The sequence below is a fragment of the Cololabis saira genome, chromosome 4 (assembly GCF_033807715.1).
Source record: "Cololabis saira isolate AMF1-May2022 chromosome 4, fColSai1.1, whole genome shotgun sequence".
Lineage (NCBI taxonomy): Eukaryota > Metazoa > Chordata > Actinopteri > Beloniformes > Belonidae > Cololabis > Cololabis saira.
In genome coordinates this window covers 39009480-39026858 of record NC_084590.1, presented here as the reverse complement: position 1 = coordinate 39026858, position 17379 = coordinate 39009480, and the positions used below count along the sequence as shown (strand labels likewise).

The window sequence follows — 17379 nt, the reverse complement described above, 5'->3', positions numbered from 1 at the left end:
AGCTTGTTTTTAAGACATTCAAGGCCTGTTTAAAATAGGTATTAGATGCCATAATAGGTCTCCTTTAATTGGACTAATTAGGAATGAGTTGAACTGTATTGCTGAAGTGCCTTGAGATGACATTTGTTATGATTTGGCACTTTATGAATAAAGCTGAATTGAACTCAATTGAACACCAAATGATTTAGTTCTTAACAAGTCCTAAAAATAGGAATGAACAAGAGCAAAATATGGTATATACTCGCGTCATTATTTAAATAAAAAAAGAAGCAAAACCAGCAAGTAAAAAAACGTATCAAATCCCATGATTCAGTAGTCTGTAAAAGCAGCATTAGCAACAATAAGATAAAACCCACTGCAACACGTTCCAATCTTTCTTTGTCCACTGTAGGTGCTGCTGTTGCTGGTTTACCTCGGACGGTCGACCTGTTCATGATCCCATCTCAGCTGATCTTTAGCCATTGGACAGATGATCGCACATATGACACAAGAACACACTGGCCAACAGAAAAGTTTGTGGTCAACTAATTGACTCCATGGTGCTCAGATGCATCAACACTGATCTTTACAGCTGTCACGAGGTGTTTGTGCTGATGTTCTGTTCTTAGTTTTCACCCAGTACACACCATGCATTGTAAACAAACCATCTGTTCAAAACACCATGTCCCAAATGTTTTGCAGCTTGTTTGTTTATATTTAAAAAACATTACTTGTGCAGTTTCTCTAGAATCTCTGATGGACTTTGATACTTACAATGTTAACTAAGACCTGTAGAGTCTGAGTCACAGCCATTTTAGTTAGTAGTTTTTAGCAGGAATATTTGATCTGACCTTTACTAAATTTGCTGGGGCTTCAACTCATGAAAAGATTAGCAACAGTCTTAAATCGTTTCCACTTGTGAATGATGGACTTAAATTGTCTGAAAAAGGTCTTATAACACTAATCAGTCTGAAGGCCAGCAACCTTTGCTTCATTAATCATCTAATGAAGTGAATTTGGTTAGCAGCACCTGGCTGCTTTCTTAATTTCTGTGGAAGCAGTAAGGGTGAACTTAGTTTTTCCAAATTAGCATGATTTATTAGAGAGAATGGAGGGGGTGTCATTCGTTTTTCACATGACAGCGTATTTCTTTGTGTATGTACACATATAACCTGAAATGACAGCTAGTTACATTCCAGGGAAGTACTTAATGTCAATGCATTTACATATAAGTTCAAAAGTTCTTATCCCAAAAATGTAGCTTTACTTACGACAATTCCCTCGCCAACTCCACTAAGGTTGAATTGTAACTTGTATTGTTTGTCCCTTTAATCCAGGGGTAGCCAACCCTGGTCCTCAAGAGCCTGCATGTTTTAGGTGTCCCTGCTACAGACTTGTGCAGACTTTGATGACAAGCTGATGACGACCAGTAGTTAGAATGGGGTGTGTTGATGCAAGCAGACATCTAAAACATGCAGGACAGTGGCTCTGGAGGACCAGGATTGCCTACCCCTGTTTTAGTTTATCTGTATGCACTACTATGGGGATCCTCAGGACAATTACTGAACTGTACTTTCATCAAACACAGTTTTGAGTAGTGGGGAAGATGATTGTGTTTTTCCTCATATAATTTCAGCATGATAATAACTAAACTCCTACAAGAGTTAGACACCAAATTAAACCAACTATGATAGGAGAGGAGAGTTCATTTAAAAAAACTTTTCAAATCTGAGGTTGCCTGAAAATCTTAAACTTGTCCATGAAAACGTTTTATTCTTCGACCTCTAAAGAAACTAGAAACAGTATGAAAATAAAGTTGGAATTTAAAGCTACAGAATTTATTAGGGCCCGAGCACTGACAGTGCGAAGGCCGTATTGTATCTGTAGGAATTTTTCTCGTTTTTTTTTTTCCCTTCTTCCGACGAAATGAGGGCCTTTTTGCCCCCCTAAATGTGCCCCAAAAGTCACCAAATTTTGCACGCAAGCCAGGCCTGGTGAAAATTTTGGATTTTTAATGGTTTGCATTAATGGGCGTGGCCTAATGGCCCCCTAGAAAACTTTGTGCCTCAAGCCCCACAATACATGCACGAAAATCGGTACACACCTGTCACATGTCGCAACTTAAAGAAAAGTCTCTTGGCGCCATGGCCAAAACCCAACAGGAAGTCGGCCATTTTGAATTAATCGTGTAATTTTGGCGCAATTTATGCCATTTCTTCGGCAGTTAATGCGGCCCGAACCGTAACGTGCACCCAGGTGTGTTATACATCAAAATGTGGCATTACTTTTCTCAAAAGTCAAAAGCGTTACCGTGGCGACAATAGAGACCAAAAAGCGTGCCCCCCCCCCCCCCCCCCCCCTTAATCTGGTTGGTCCATATTTCATAGTTCCTACTTTCTGCCATACCTTTTGAATGGTTTGACATAGAGAGTCGTGGGTGGTGTCATCGAACTCGGTTTTGACTTCTTCACCTTAATTGGTGCAAATTAGCCCGGCCCCTTCTTTTGATTGGTCGATATTTGATAGTCCCTATTTTCTGGCATAACTTTTGAATGGTTTGACATAAGGAGTCATGGGTGGTGTCATCGGACTTAGTTTTGAGTCCTTGACTTTTATTGGGGAAAATTGCACGCGCGAGGGCCCGTTCATCGCTGCTAGCAGCTTTAATTTTCTTTGTTTTTGTTAACTGATTTGGTTCTTTGGGTCTCACAATAAGAGACAAACACATTACAACTAATTCATTAAATCTATGTAAATATGACACTTTCTTTCATAATGATCTAATATGATAATAAAATTGTGTTTATGTTTTAGGACCACCAATCAATCACATATTGGCAGCGTACTCACACTGGTCACTAATTAGCATAAATTCCCAATCATGGACAACCATGTAGGGGGCTGGTTATTACTATGTGAAGATGAATCCTAATCCTGTGGACATGAGGTCATTTTAACCGAAATGGAGCAAAGAAATATTTTATTCTGCTCCTCTAGTACAGGCCTGACGGGCACTTTCAAGGCTCAGGCTTAGAAAGAGGTAATTATTGCGTTAGTGCAGTGACTTCTGTACAAAGACGCATTTGAGAGCTGAAATGAAAAGGGTCTGATATGAATATGAAGTTGGATGCAAAAGAAAAAAAAAAGCATATAGAAAAAACATCCAAAGGTAAAGTCTCTGCAGCAGACAACCACATTGCCTTTATACATGGACAGACCTCTTAATCAGAAACCATACCTGATGGAGACACCCACATGCCTCCACAGGCGTCAAATCCAATGGTAAAGTTTCATTCTGCTTTGTGCTGAATCCCTACGCCGCTGGATTGCTTTTAACAAGTTTTAAGAAACACAATACAAAGTTTCAATATGCAAAATGTCCTTCAATGAAGATAACCATGTCAGATTTCTAATTATTCTCATGTTTAAAAGACGCATTTTAAAAGTAATTGCATATTGTTGAAAAAAAAGAGACTGTATAACGCATTAATGGTGTAAAGTCCGATGCTGAGAAACCATTTACACAAGCTCTACGTGTGGTCAGAGGCAGGAGTAGATTTTGTTTGTATCTTCTAACATTTTTATGAATGCAAAAACCCATACATTTTTCTTTGTTAATTTTGGGACAAATTTGTTCTGCTCACATCTTGTGAAGGAGGCCCACTGTGGTTGATAATACATGATAATTGCTTGTGCTTTATTAAACAGACCCACTAAACATCCACAGGGATGGAAAAAAAAAAGAAGAAAGAAAAAGTAAATGCATCTTTCAGAACCCATGCTGATATCAACTTGAAGGACATTTTGGTAAACTTGCTTTACCACTGGACTAGTTATTTTATGTTGATAAGCTGTGCTTTTTCTGTGCCGTACAAAATGTTGGAAAGCTGTGGCTTCCTCGACACTGTCACAGACCACTTTAAATGTTTGAGTGTTCGACAGCCCGTCTGTTTAAAGACTTGCACATGGTAGACTGATGAACAGAGATGTTCATCAGTTCCAGTACGTCTTCAAGTCTAACTATTACTCAAAAGGTTCTTTCTTACCTCACTGAGGATTCTTTGTTGCGACTTTAGAAACAGCCCATTTCAGAGCAGGCGTGTTTCTAAACTGTCTCTATAGACAACCTAAGTGAGGACTGATTCATGCCTCGTCACTTTGAACCTCTCCCTTTTCAACCTCACAGAGGTCTACTATTTCTGAATACTTTCATTCAGATGTCATTTTTTCCTCATTTCATTAACTGAAGTAATTAGTCCAGGGGTTAACTTACTTTTTCCTCCAGCCCTGAGTATTTTTTGAGTTATCGGCTTAAAACACATTTTGTCTATTATGAAGCCTTACTTAGATGAAGATCAGATTCAAATTAATGCAGGAAACCAGTGAAATCCAAAGTGTTGAGCTGCTTTTTCTTGCCAGTGTGTAAAATCTAAGCCTTTTTTCCTCTAAAACTGATCATGTGTCTTGAAAGTGTCCCACTCATGCTGCATCAGACTTAAAAAAAAAAAAAAAGTAAAAGCAAGCAAGCACATGTTGCATCTAAATTAGTTAACAGGTGTCACAGACATGGAGACTAAAGATATATAATGTACTGCATACGTCACAGACATTAAGGCAGATTTTGAACATTGGTGGGTTGGAGAACTCTGGAATCCCCCCTGGTGTAATCCTCCACATGGAGGTGGCTCTCTTGTTGAAATATTTTGAAGTATTGATGATCTTACCACAACGCGCACCCCTTTTCTCCCTCTGTGCGCCTCGTATTCTCTTGACAGAGTCTTGACAGCCTTGTGTGAATATTTATGGATGCAAGTCTCGACTAAAATGTGTAACGTTCTGGCTTTTTTTCTCCACTGAGTTAACTGCAGTCTTTTGTCAAAAAGATTCTCAACAAAGACATCAGATCAGAGTGAAAATGTCCTCTTTTTTTCCCAAGATAAGAGACTTGTGGGTTGAGGGCCCCGAAAAATTAGTTTTATGTTCAGTCTTCATTCTGTTTTAGTCCAAGTTGCTGCGGCTCAAATGCATTTTCTATGATCTTACATTAAATTAAAAAATGCAAGCCGAAAAGAAAAAAAGCAAGATATTAAAAACAGAGGTATGATACCAATCTGAAAAGTTTAGCTATCGATAACATCATCATCATCTGAAATAACATATCTGAATACACAATTACTCTAAAACTACTGAGGCACTTACAACTTAACCTACAAGCCCTTCAAGCCCCCAGGACGGCAACCAAAATATACCCCTTTGGGCCCCTGAGCAAGGCAGTTAACCATAATTGCTCCCTGGGCGCTGGAATAATGGCAGCCCATTGTTCCTAGTCTAAGTAGTGATAGTTAAAAGCAGAGGACACATTTTTGCGTGTTTCCATGTATACTGACAAATAAAGATGATTATTATTACTATTATCATTATTGTTAACTACATAAACTACAGAATGTACTATATTTGTCAGTGTTACTGGACATGTGCACTTTGACACTCCAAACTGAAGTGCCTAAATATTTGATTTGGGATCAAAACTGGTTTTGAAACTTCTAATTTGTTTAATCTAGATTAATTTTCTATTTGTATATTTCGGTCTTTTTCATAATTAATTCTAATAATGCTCTTAATTTTTAAAAAAAGTGCTTACATTAATGTCTGGATTATACATAAAGTTCATCACTAACTGCCCTGGTTTAAGAGGTAAAAAGGGAAGTTACAGAATTGAAGTTCTTGAAAACATCTATTTCATCCCGCTTCTTTATTATTATAATATTATTCCTTTTTTTTTTTTTAATTCTATCAATTCCAACATTTTGATATAACAAAAAATAGGGATTTCATGCATACCTCATGAACAGTGTCAACATTTAAAACGTGCACGAATGCGAGCGTGAACAGGAGTCCAAGCATGCTTGCAGAGCTTAACCTGGCAATAAACAGAGTCTAACAAGAGAGCGGCCACTTCAAACAATGGGAAACTCCTTCAGATTAACAAGTCAACAACAAATGTAAAAAAAGATGTTGTTGCAAGTCAGTAAAGTTTCCAAGTCATCAAGGTAAACAGAGGCATACCAGGAAAGATGTCAAAAACTAAAGTCATGTCTTGAAAACCTGAACCAACAAAAGAAGAATCACAGCACAGAAAGAAATTGGCTATGAACGGTTTCTATATACAGGAAAGCCAAATAAACTTACCACAAAAAGTGAAGAAATTTGTGTTTGGTAGATTTCTTTGTTATAACAATGCTTCTCGGCAGCAAATCTTATACCATTGCAAAGCCTGTTTATTTCCCTTTGAAATGGTGCCACATTTGTAAGGGACATGCATGTGCGGGATGAGCAGCAGAGCTGAGTATGTTGGTCGTGCCCAAGAAAATTTGGCCAAATCTTCTTCATGGGCTGCCAGGAGGCTTCCCATGACTGCCCTTCACCGTCAGCCCCGTGTCTGCAACACGCGCACTAGAACCTGAACATGTGGAGCAACATTATGTTCAGTGAGGAGTCCAGATTTGCCTACAGCTGTTGGATTATATTAGGGGCAAAGTGTGGAAAAAGACTGCTCCACTGATGGAGTAAGGTCTTTTCGTGGAGGCAGTGTGATGGTGTGGGCCAGCATCTCCCTCACTGGAAAAACGAGGCTGATCGTCATTGGAGGCGATGCAGAGAGATTTCCAAATGAGATTCTGCAACCAGTGACGATCCAATATCAGTTTGAGCGTGCTGTTTGTGGTAGATATCAACCGCAACATGAAAATTATTGACCTTGTCATGCCAATAGTCAGCCATGGCTATAGATAATCTATTGGCTGATTTCACTGAGCTTGATGCACGCACAATGTCTCCTCCTTGTTTCCAGCTGTGCAGTTACAGTTGGAACTTTGATTGACAGACTGATTTATTTAATTTAATGTTATTTTCAACTTGAAACAGTTGGTTCAGCATATTCTTTTTTTTTTAAATAAATTGTTTTAAATAAATCAAGTAACAGAGAAAATAACCACAAGCTGGCTAAATAAGAGGATATCTAAAAAAAAGAAAAAGAAAATAAATTTGTCCAAAAAGGTTGTATCATACTGGCACAAAAAACATTGGCCATAATTATTTACATAGCTAATTTAAACAGGTGTGGATGTGGAAGCATGTTATCTGCGATACACAGACTGGTCATTGGTAAACTAATTTTCATGTACATCAATAGTGCAGATTCCAAAGACATCAAAAAAAGTTTTTCACTTAAAGTAACTAAGCCCCAGGGTGTTAGCTAAAAGCTGGAGTTGTAAAACCACAAGCAAAGTGAATTTCTGAATCAGAGGTTCAGTTTTATGGAAGTCTGATCATGTCAGTGGCTATGTTCACATGTACACAATCATTTCATCTGATTATAAATAAGGCAATATTCCCTGTCAAGAAACAAGTACTACTCAGGATATTCCTTCACTCCATTATCCACAGCAGTCCTGTTCTGCAGCTCTGCTGAAGCCTGGAGGTTTTGTGAGATTGTGCAGCAATGAGCGTGGAAAAATGTAGCAAATGCTTGACCACCGTCTTGCAATGAAAGTGAACATATTTAGATGTCTCCATATTGGAACGGAAATCTTTGCCAACTTAATTTAATGCATTTGAATTTAATGAATTGGATATAATATCATATCATGATTTAAGCAGACAGGAAATACTGTTTACATGAATACTCCCCAAATCAAAAAAGGAGTGTTAGTCCAAGTGTTAAGTCCAACACCATGTTAATTTTAACATGAGGGTGAAATTAACTTTAGATACATGACAAACAAAGTATGCTCTGCAACACCATGAAGCATAACTAAAAAAAAAAAAGAGGTAAAGAAATAATTTCATAATTAATCATTCCTAATTGAACTGATGTATTATTATAACAAGGTTTTATTCTAAATGCCAGTGTTTGGTCAAATGACTCAGGCTTGTAGGGAAACACAAGTTTCATGTTAGTTTGTCAAAAAGTTAACACCATGTATGACCACAGTAAATTACTTAAATGTACCTTACTGTGTGGAAAATCTCAAGTATCCCTAATCTTGTTGCCTTTCATAGTTTTAATGACATCCATAATAATTTTCTAGTCTCAAAATGAAAGCAGAATAGACTTTCGTGCACTGTTGTAGTTATACAATTATAATTTCTCTGCCTTCAGTAATGTAATCAATTAGATTAAAAATGCTGCATATCATTAAAAAAAAATACTTAAAACTGCACAATAACTTATTATAAGCCAATGAAAGAAAAGGGGCCTAATAGGACAAATGGCCATCGAAGAGCTGACAGCCACGAGTCAGGCAATAGATTTCTGATCAAGAGTGATTCTTGATGGGTTTATTCTGTGTTTTTAAGTCAGTATATTACTTTGCTCTTAATTTATTCTGGTTACTAAACTGATATAAGCAGAAAAATAAGAAATTAAATAAAAGATATGACGGCACAGCAGTAGAGCTACAATAAACTGGGCATCAGACCCGATTAATCGTAAAACAGAAGAGAAAAAAGGTTCATTTATTATTAATGAACCTTTTATTACCTTTTAACAATCCCACAGTAACATCCAGGAAAAATAATCTGGATAGCCAACAATCTTCTCCCCCACTCACCTTTGTGAGGCCTCATGTGAGTGTGGTGATGTCCATGGCTCTAGGCCAGCGTTGTACTGCTTTATGTAACTGAAGAATCTCCCCTTTTCCTTGAAAGGTCACCTCGTTTGAACACAACTGACAGAGGAACACTGCCAAACTTTCATTAAAATCCAAGTCATTAGTCCCCGTGTTAAATTAAGCTATCCAATTGCTCACATAAATTCTCCACGTGGCTCCGACTGGTTACATCTCCAACAAACAGAATAATCAAAATATAAACTTATATTGATACATTCACAGCTAGATGAAGTACCCCAAGCTTTTGCAACACAGTCACACTCAGTCATTTTAATTTCCTCTCCCATCTCCAGTTTAGTCTTAAACGGTCCATTTCTCTCAACTAAAGCAGGTTCAAGGATGTTTAAAATGCAGTTTTCTCAAAAGTCACCTCTGCATAGATGTAACATATCACTTTCAATTACTATGATTCATCAAAACTGTATCTACTGAAAAGCTAATTCTTTCAAAATAAAAGCCTCCTTACCACTTACATCTCCAAAGAGCAGTGATTTTAAGGTGATATATTACAAGTATTAAAAAAAGAAAAATGTTTAGGCATCCGCATCACCTACCAGACCGTAAAAACATTTTATTCAACCACTCAGTCCGTGTTGAGGATGCTGCCCCAGCCAGGACGACTGGAAGAAATCGGGCCGTTCAGATTCTGGTCCCGTTTCACGCTAAAGCTTCGTTATAATAACCAATAGTGTTTCATAGCAGAGTTTCACAGCCTTGGCCTGTCAGCACTGAGCCGTGATTCCAAACACGTCACATTGTTGTCTTCACAAGCAGCAGTCAGACTTATCACACACAAAACTGGAAGGCATTTGAAGTGCTTATTGTTGGCTATGAAGGCCAGCACAAAACTTTAAATTCCCTGCCATTCACAGACAAAGAAAGAAGGTTAAGTCTTGCCTACGGTAGGCAAAACCCTGTCTGCCCCAACTGGTCATGACAAATCCACCAATGAAATTTTTTATTTTTTATTTTAAAAACTTGACGTCGTGTATTTTTGGAGTCGCTTAGAAAATACTGACAGCAGATGTGGTGTCAATATGAAGTTAAAAATAATGTTCATATTGGCATTAATGCTGTTGATTACCGGAGCCCCCTGCACAGGAGGCAGGTGTGATTGAGAGCAGAAGCCTGACAACAGGCTGGTTAATAAAGGGTTAAATATTTCATCCACACACCTTAATGAGGAGAAACTAAACTGAGCACAGTGAAGGTGAGTTTATCATGTTTTGTGTGCATTATCACACACCCTCAGGGTTCTTAGATAACAGTTTTTGCTTTACAGTCTGTGCCAGTCTCCCTCACTTAGTGTGGGCCCCACTCGTGTACAGTAGGGGGGGGGTGGGGGGGGGGGGGCGGGGGGGAGACGCCTTCACTACTCGGCTGCAGAGCAATCAAATGTGCAATACCAGTTATTTTCCGGTCCACTTCAACCTCTCCTATACATCGCCTGGCAGTCCTTCCCCCTGTGCCCCCCGCATACTCAGTGGCCTCCTCATTTTCTGTGTCTGACGCCGGTTCAGACGTGTAGGACTGAACCTGTGTTTTCAAACCTGGCAGTCATGCTTTTCTCTGCAAAAGATTTAAATGAAAACAGGGAGGGGCGCGTCGTTCCCACTTCGTCTCCCACCATCAAGGAGAAGAGCAGGCAGAGAAGTGGCTCATTTGATTTAAAGCAACAGGCACAAAAACGCTGCTGATCTGAAAAGGGCAATTTACACAGGGTGAAACGGCAGGAACAGGTGATCCTTCGAACAATACATGCCACAGACACCTACATTTGCAAATCCCCAGAATTGTAATAATTATGTGCTGAAAGGTTAAATATTTCACCTTTAACTCTGACTTTTTAACTCTTAATTTTAAATCTTAATCCTTGAGTTATAAAGAGATGCAATATGATCATACCTGTCAAGTCTCCCATTTTGGCCGGGAAACTACTGTATTTTACCCTTCCCCCCGTATTAGTATTTTCCCTTAAATTTCCCATTTAAATTTCCCATATAATAAATTTTAAACTGCAAACTGAATTGTCACTAGCCTCGCGAGAACTGCCACCTGCTGCAGCCCGGGTGGCAGTTCTCACGAGGTTAGTGGGGACAACGGGAGAAAACTCTGAACAAATCCGAGATGGATGGATGGATGTAACGAAGAGGAGGCATTTCTGCCCAAAACTATGTAAATATCTGGGAAACTGAATTCACTTTCCTAAAGAGGAGCAGGAAGGGGCTCAGTTACCCGTTCTGAAAAATTTTGTAAATGCATTTTTAGTGTCTCTCACGGGGGAAGGAACGTTGTCCATCAGCTCCACCAGGGCGGCGCCAGAGAGCCACACGAATGAAAAATGACAAATAAAAAGAAAATGTAACTCAATGTGTATATAAACTGAAAATATTTTAAATAAATAAATGGCCTTTAATTCCCCTTTGTGAGTTCATTAAGGCTCTATTATAGGAATTACATACATAGGATGTCCACAGCATTTTAGTGTCAACAAAGGTCGGCCGATCCTGAGCACATAATTGTACTTTGTAAGTGATTGACAGGTAGTTATTTTGGATTTCTCCTAAATCTGTTTTAAAATGTTCTAATGGTTGGGCTGGTGGGACAGCGGAGGAAAATTTCTCGTATTTTTAAATCCAAATTTTGACAGGTATGAATAAGATATCTGAAAATGTTATTATGGATTACATTTTCCTTCGTAAAAAGGGGAACAGTGCATTTGAAGAAAACAAATTAATGGAGAAAATACATTGAACAGTCATTACAAAAACCTGCATAATACACATTTTTTCAAGTGTGTGTATGGAACAGGTGTAGTTTGCATCTCTGGACCGTTCCTTTGACTGGGATGTTGCCAGCCGATCTTTTGGGTCCTGTATGTGAGGTCTCTGTGAACCACTCTTTCTGGTGTTCCCACAGATGCTCAATCCAATTGGGATCTGGGGAGTTTTCAGACCAAGTTAACTCCTTGTGTTATGCATTGCTCACCTGTTAGACAGCCACTAAGTCTTTGCTGCAGCTGGACGTGGATCAGGACTGACCCATCGCCATCATCTGCATGTTACCACGCTCTCAGATGAGTATCTTAACCTAACTCAATGTCTAGTGAAAGTACTGCAGCCTTTATTTATTTATATCGGAAGGCGATTCGCATCTACTTCGGTTTATGATAAAACTTCAGAAAGGTCTAATTGGACTTTGCATGCACACAATTTTATATTAATTGAAATGTTAAAAAGAACCATGCATACATGAATCTTTATTAATTTCACCTAAGTCACAGGCCCTTTGTAAACTTCAGTTTTCAATAGCAGTCGCTAGACATGTTTACAAAATCCAGTCCAGCAACAGGCTGCTAAAGGTATTAGTGCTTAAGTGAGCCACTGCACAGTGACCTTTTTATATTAAAAAGAAAAAAGGCCAGTCCTTTTACTTTGAGCATTAAACTTTAAATTCGTGTTTAAGTGCCTTATTTTATACTTTTCACTATTAACCTTTGCATGTCTTTTTGCTGCTCTTACTTCCTCAAATACTTTCTGCTGCTCTTCCTGGGGATGGCCGACAGTGAAGTGCCATCAAGTAAATACAATGTACACTCACAACATATTAGTGGAAGAACAATTTGTGGTACCCATGATGCAAACCATGAAAGGCCAAGAAGATAGGGGTGATCTGAGGAGCAAATGTGATGGAAATTGTTGCTTCTTTGGAAAGCTGATGTAGGTTCATGTTGGTAAAGGAACAGCTAACATTCTAAGGCGTCCATATGTACCAAAGCACATTTTGTAAGTGATATTATGCAGAAGACAAAACACCCAAGTGTTGATACAACTCCTACTGCATTTTTAGCAAAACCTTTACTGAGCAAAACAACACAGGAGTGACTCATCAATCCTACACTGCTCTGCACAAGCTAATATTGAAAGAAGCAATGTAACTGAACATAGGATTTACCAAAGTGTGCACTTACAGTAGATCCTTGTATGCAAATAGGCGTGTTCTGTCGAGGATATATATACATACGTTCTGACCTATCCAATTACAAGTGGACAGCATAAAGTAGAGGTGCAAACACACTCCAGACAAATTCAGGGTGGGCTGAGAACAAATTGCTCAGACCACATTTGTAGGTGGTTTGGATACGAATAGCCACAATTCTTCAACAGTGTAAATGCAAATGTCTCCCGAGGCACATGTCATGACCACCTACTCACCTCAGATGCCTCCACGCAAGCAGCCGTGTTGCTTTTAGGGCTTTTTCTTGTTCTTCCAGTATGCAGGAAAAATATTCCAAGTAAAGATGAATCCACATGTGTCAGGATGCGCCTTTCACAGAAAACCTCCAGCTCAGCTTCCGTTTCATGTGTGACGGTCAACCAAAATATACCTGAGGAAAGTGTCAGAGCTTCGGGTCCGCAAGCAGTGGAATTACTTTTTCCTTTTGAGCCCAGCAGTTTACCGTTTTTCCAACTGTTTTCAGGCTCTTGTTCATTTTTCAATTCAGACAGGGCCGTGATTTAAAAAAAAGCAAAGAAAAAAAAAAGATTTGAAAAAAAATGATAAGGCTTAAAACTTTCAACTTCTGTCTTAGCTCAGCTGAACTGTGTTTCCATTACACTCACCAAAAAACAAAACAAAACACAGCTTTATCATATTTTTGTTTTGCTTCCTTCATACATAACATTATGTAGATGTATAAAAATGGCTAATGTCACTAATGATACAAAGATTTAACAAAAAATAAAGTTTCATGTAATTATTCACAGTAAGCTCATTCTCAAGGAACATTCAAGCCAGACTATTTTTGAAAGTTGTGCTCAAAAATGCCACATCTAATTTAAAATGCCAAAAGTGAAAATAAGTTGTATTTAAATAAATTTGGTATCAAAATAAAGGCAACTCCTTTAGGACACAAAAGAAGCGCAAGATTAAGTCGATATTACACGGTCAATAAAGTAAATAAAAATGGGTAACTACAAAAATAATTTAGAAATGTATACGTAGGACCATGTTGGGTCTCTTTGGAATAATGAAGTGAAAACCTAAAGACTTTGGACATAATTTCTATAAAACTTCAGCATTTAACATACCATGACCTATTTTGTTATTGTGCTATAAATTTTAAGAGGGTTTTTGTTTTGTTTTTTTAAAGAAGAACATCTAGGCAGATTTCATGAATTGGTCAGTTTGGCACAGTTAAGCATATTATTGCCATTAAGGTTTTACCAGGTACCACATTATATAACTTGTTTGATACAAGTGTCCCTGTGTTGACTCTTATCTGTTTTGGGGTATTTGCATCTCTTGACTTCAGTGTGTGTAGTATGCACCCCCATGTGGTACAGGTGCATTGTTCAGTTGTTGGTGCTCACAAAAACCAATATATCAGGATTTACTTGACAGATTAAGTTTTTTCAGGCATGAAGAATGATGAAAAAAAAAAAACACCCAACACCCCGATAGCAGGGGGTGCTACTTATTATAGGTTTAGTTACATTCCCTGAAGGTATTTTGATCACAGTCATTATTGACCATATTTAGATTTTATTTTTACTACACGCGTCTTTCTTTAACTGTAAACAGGCATTCATGAAGAATATAAGGAAGTAATCTGTCAAACTAGACAATATCCATTAGATCTTTTCCTGCTCGGTCATTGCTCAGAAACCAAGTCAGAGGACAGCATGAAGAACCATCCATCTATCATCTATACCAGCTTAATCCTATTCAGGGTCACAGGAGGCAAACAAGGTGTACCTGAGAATTGTTGATACCTACCTATTAAAAACCAACACGAGTTGTTGGAGTAATTTTGTTGATGCGACAGTTGGAGTAATATTTCCTCAACTGAATTGGGAAAGACCATTTAATTTCCAAGTCTGTCAAAGTTGAGAAAACATTTAAAAATAACAAACCTGCGTTCTGTGCCCCACAGTAAGGCTAATTATTTTACTATAAACAAAAGTTATCTTTTGGTCATTAACAAAGTTATTAAAAAAATTATAAATTCCGGTCCAAAATCATCACATGTGGCTGGTCTGGCTTACCTTACACTTTGACATTCCTCTTCCAAACCAGATCTTTAAGTCCAACCAGGAGCCACCAGTCTCAAACTCTCAACCGCAAGACATGGGCAACTTTTTTTGTTTGTTTTCCCAGGCCAAGTGTTTAGTTTCTTAGTCCGGCTATGTGTGGAACTGCAGACAGTCTGTTTTATTATGCCTATTTTGCTTGACCATTGTTTTTATTTGTCAAAGTCATGACATAATTTTTTTAAAGCAGCAACATTTCTGATTCAAATTTAACTAGACTTAAAGGGGACCTACTATGAATAACACGTTTTTTATCTTGCTTTAACATATTTAAAGTGGTCTCCCCTCAGCCTGCCAACTCAGAGAAGGTGGAAAGCAACTAAATTCTGCAGTGTCTGTACAGCCGCCCGGATGAGCCGTCCAGTGTGATGTGGCTTCTACGAGCCGTTCAGATTCTTCTCACTTTCGTTACGTAACGAAAATGCGATTTACATAGGTTGGCCTCCGATGCGTGAAACCACGCCCACAACTAACTCCGCCGGCCGGAGCTTCCGCCATTTTTTCGTAGCGGTGTATCACGTCATTCAGGCAGCCAATCAGCACAGTGCCTCATTATCATAGCCCCGCCCACTCAGAATCCCTCATAGATAATGAGGTTAGAGAATGGGAAGATAAAGACAGAGGCTGAATTTCTCATTTATTTAGCAAAAATAATCAAAAGCTTGTTTTTAAGACATTCAAGGCCTGTTTAAAATAGGTATTAGATGCCATAATAGGTCCCCTTTAATTTTGGATGCTTGGAGATGTGTTTTTCAAACCCGTTTGAATGTTATTTATTTAGTTTGACCCACTGAAGCTAACTTTTCTTCTCCTATCTCCAACCATGACATTTTCATCATTCAAGCATGAGTGAATAGTTGGAATATTTCAATGTAATTAATTTCTATAAGTAAACATTTATTGATGATGTTACCACAACAAACATTGCCAACAGACATCCTCTAGCTTCCTGAAACTTAGTTCCTGAACACAGAAAGGATAACAGAAATACTTCCCTGCAGACATACAAGAGTGATAGATTTTTTTTTTTTTTTTTTTTTAATTCTCATTTTATTTAAGTAAGATAGATGACACAGTACAGGGTTAGATGTGGAGAGGCAATTACTTTGAAGGAAAGAAAGAAGAAATCGATAAATGATCACTGTTGAATGTAATGCATACCAGCAGAGGAGCCTATCTGAATTTTAAATCAATTTAAATGAAAAATCTGAAAATTTGACTGCTTTTTAGAAAATGGTGGCAAAACTACAAAAATAATTCCCTTTCTCACAGTTAATATGCATCTCTTCACTGAGAAAAACAAGTCTTATGAACTGCATTTCATAAGATAATGTGCTCATAACAAGCTGTCTGCCTCCTTTGAGACACTGACACAACACGCGTTGCTTAGTTCCCAACACAAAATCCAGAATTGGCGACCACAAGACCGGAGCAGCATCTAACTTGATGACAAGTGAGACTGTCAGTGTTGACAGTAATTGGTCAATAGCATTTGACCCTTGTAATTACAAAGGCTAAAAATAAATTGTCTCCAAGTAAAACTAAGAGACACATCACGATTGAACTAAAATAGGAAAACCCAGGCCCTGTCACAAGAGCTTTCTTTGTTCCCCCTGACAACTAAGTGTATTCATTTTTTACATTTGGAATTCATGTAACTGTAATTCATGATTTTACATCCGTTCATTTTCATGTCACAGTTACAATATAAAGATGCAAATATTCAATAATTTGCACAACTATTATTACAAATATGAACTAAGAGGTACATTTGTAGTTTCCTAGCCAAATGTGATCTGGATCTGACCTTATATTTGATACAAGATCAACTTCCATACAAGTAACAAATAAATGGGAATCATATTTACTGACTGTCACAAAGGTGTAAAGCATTCTTGGAACCAGAGCTTACATTTATATTTTTTTAAAACATTTTCACGGACAACTTGATGTGTTCTGGCAGACATGTTTAGAATTGTCTTTCATTCCACAAATACTATTCACAAAGTTAAGTGAATGATTCAAATGAAGAATACAGATTAATTTAGTATATCCGATACGCTGAGCATACTTTTGGTTTACCGTATTTTCCAGACAGAAGTCGCTCTGGAGTACAAGTCGCACCAGGAGTATAAGTCGCGTTTTTGGGGGAAATTTATTTTATAAAATCCAACACAAAGAACAGACATGTAATCTTGAAAGGCAATTCAAAATAAAAATAGAATAGAGGCAACAGGCTGAATAATTGTACGGTCTGCTTATGTTACATGACACCACTGAGAACGTGTCTGGTATGTTAACATAACATATTAAGAGTTATTCAACTATAGCATAAATAACATGCCAAGAAGTTTACCAAACCATCCGTGTCATTCCAAATAACCAAAATCAAATGAAATCTTCATCCTCTGTGTCACTTTTAAACAACTCCGCTAACTCCGGAGGTAGAAGATGCAGCGCTTCCTCTTTTCGCTTCCTCTTCTCGTTTCTCGCTAACTCCAAACTTTCTTTATGCTGCTCAATTGCCGTTTTCTGCTGCATATTTTTCTACTTGTAATCTGCAGAATATGATTTTCTTTTCAGTGACATTTTTGTTAAGCCCTCTCAGTTTTTTTAAAAGTTACCGCCAATGGTGA

The 17379-nt window shown here is 38.0% G+C and overlaps 1 protein-coding gene across 1 annotated transcript in view; it reads right to left on the bottom strand.

The window, feature by feature from the left end:
* The window catches only part of LOC133441929 (SR-related and CTD-associated factor 4-like), a 56632-nt gene that overhangs the window by 4484 nt on the left and 34769 nt on the right, over positions 1–17379 (bottom strand). The window lies entirely within an intron of this gene.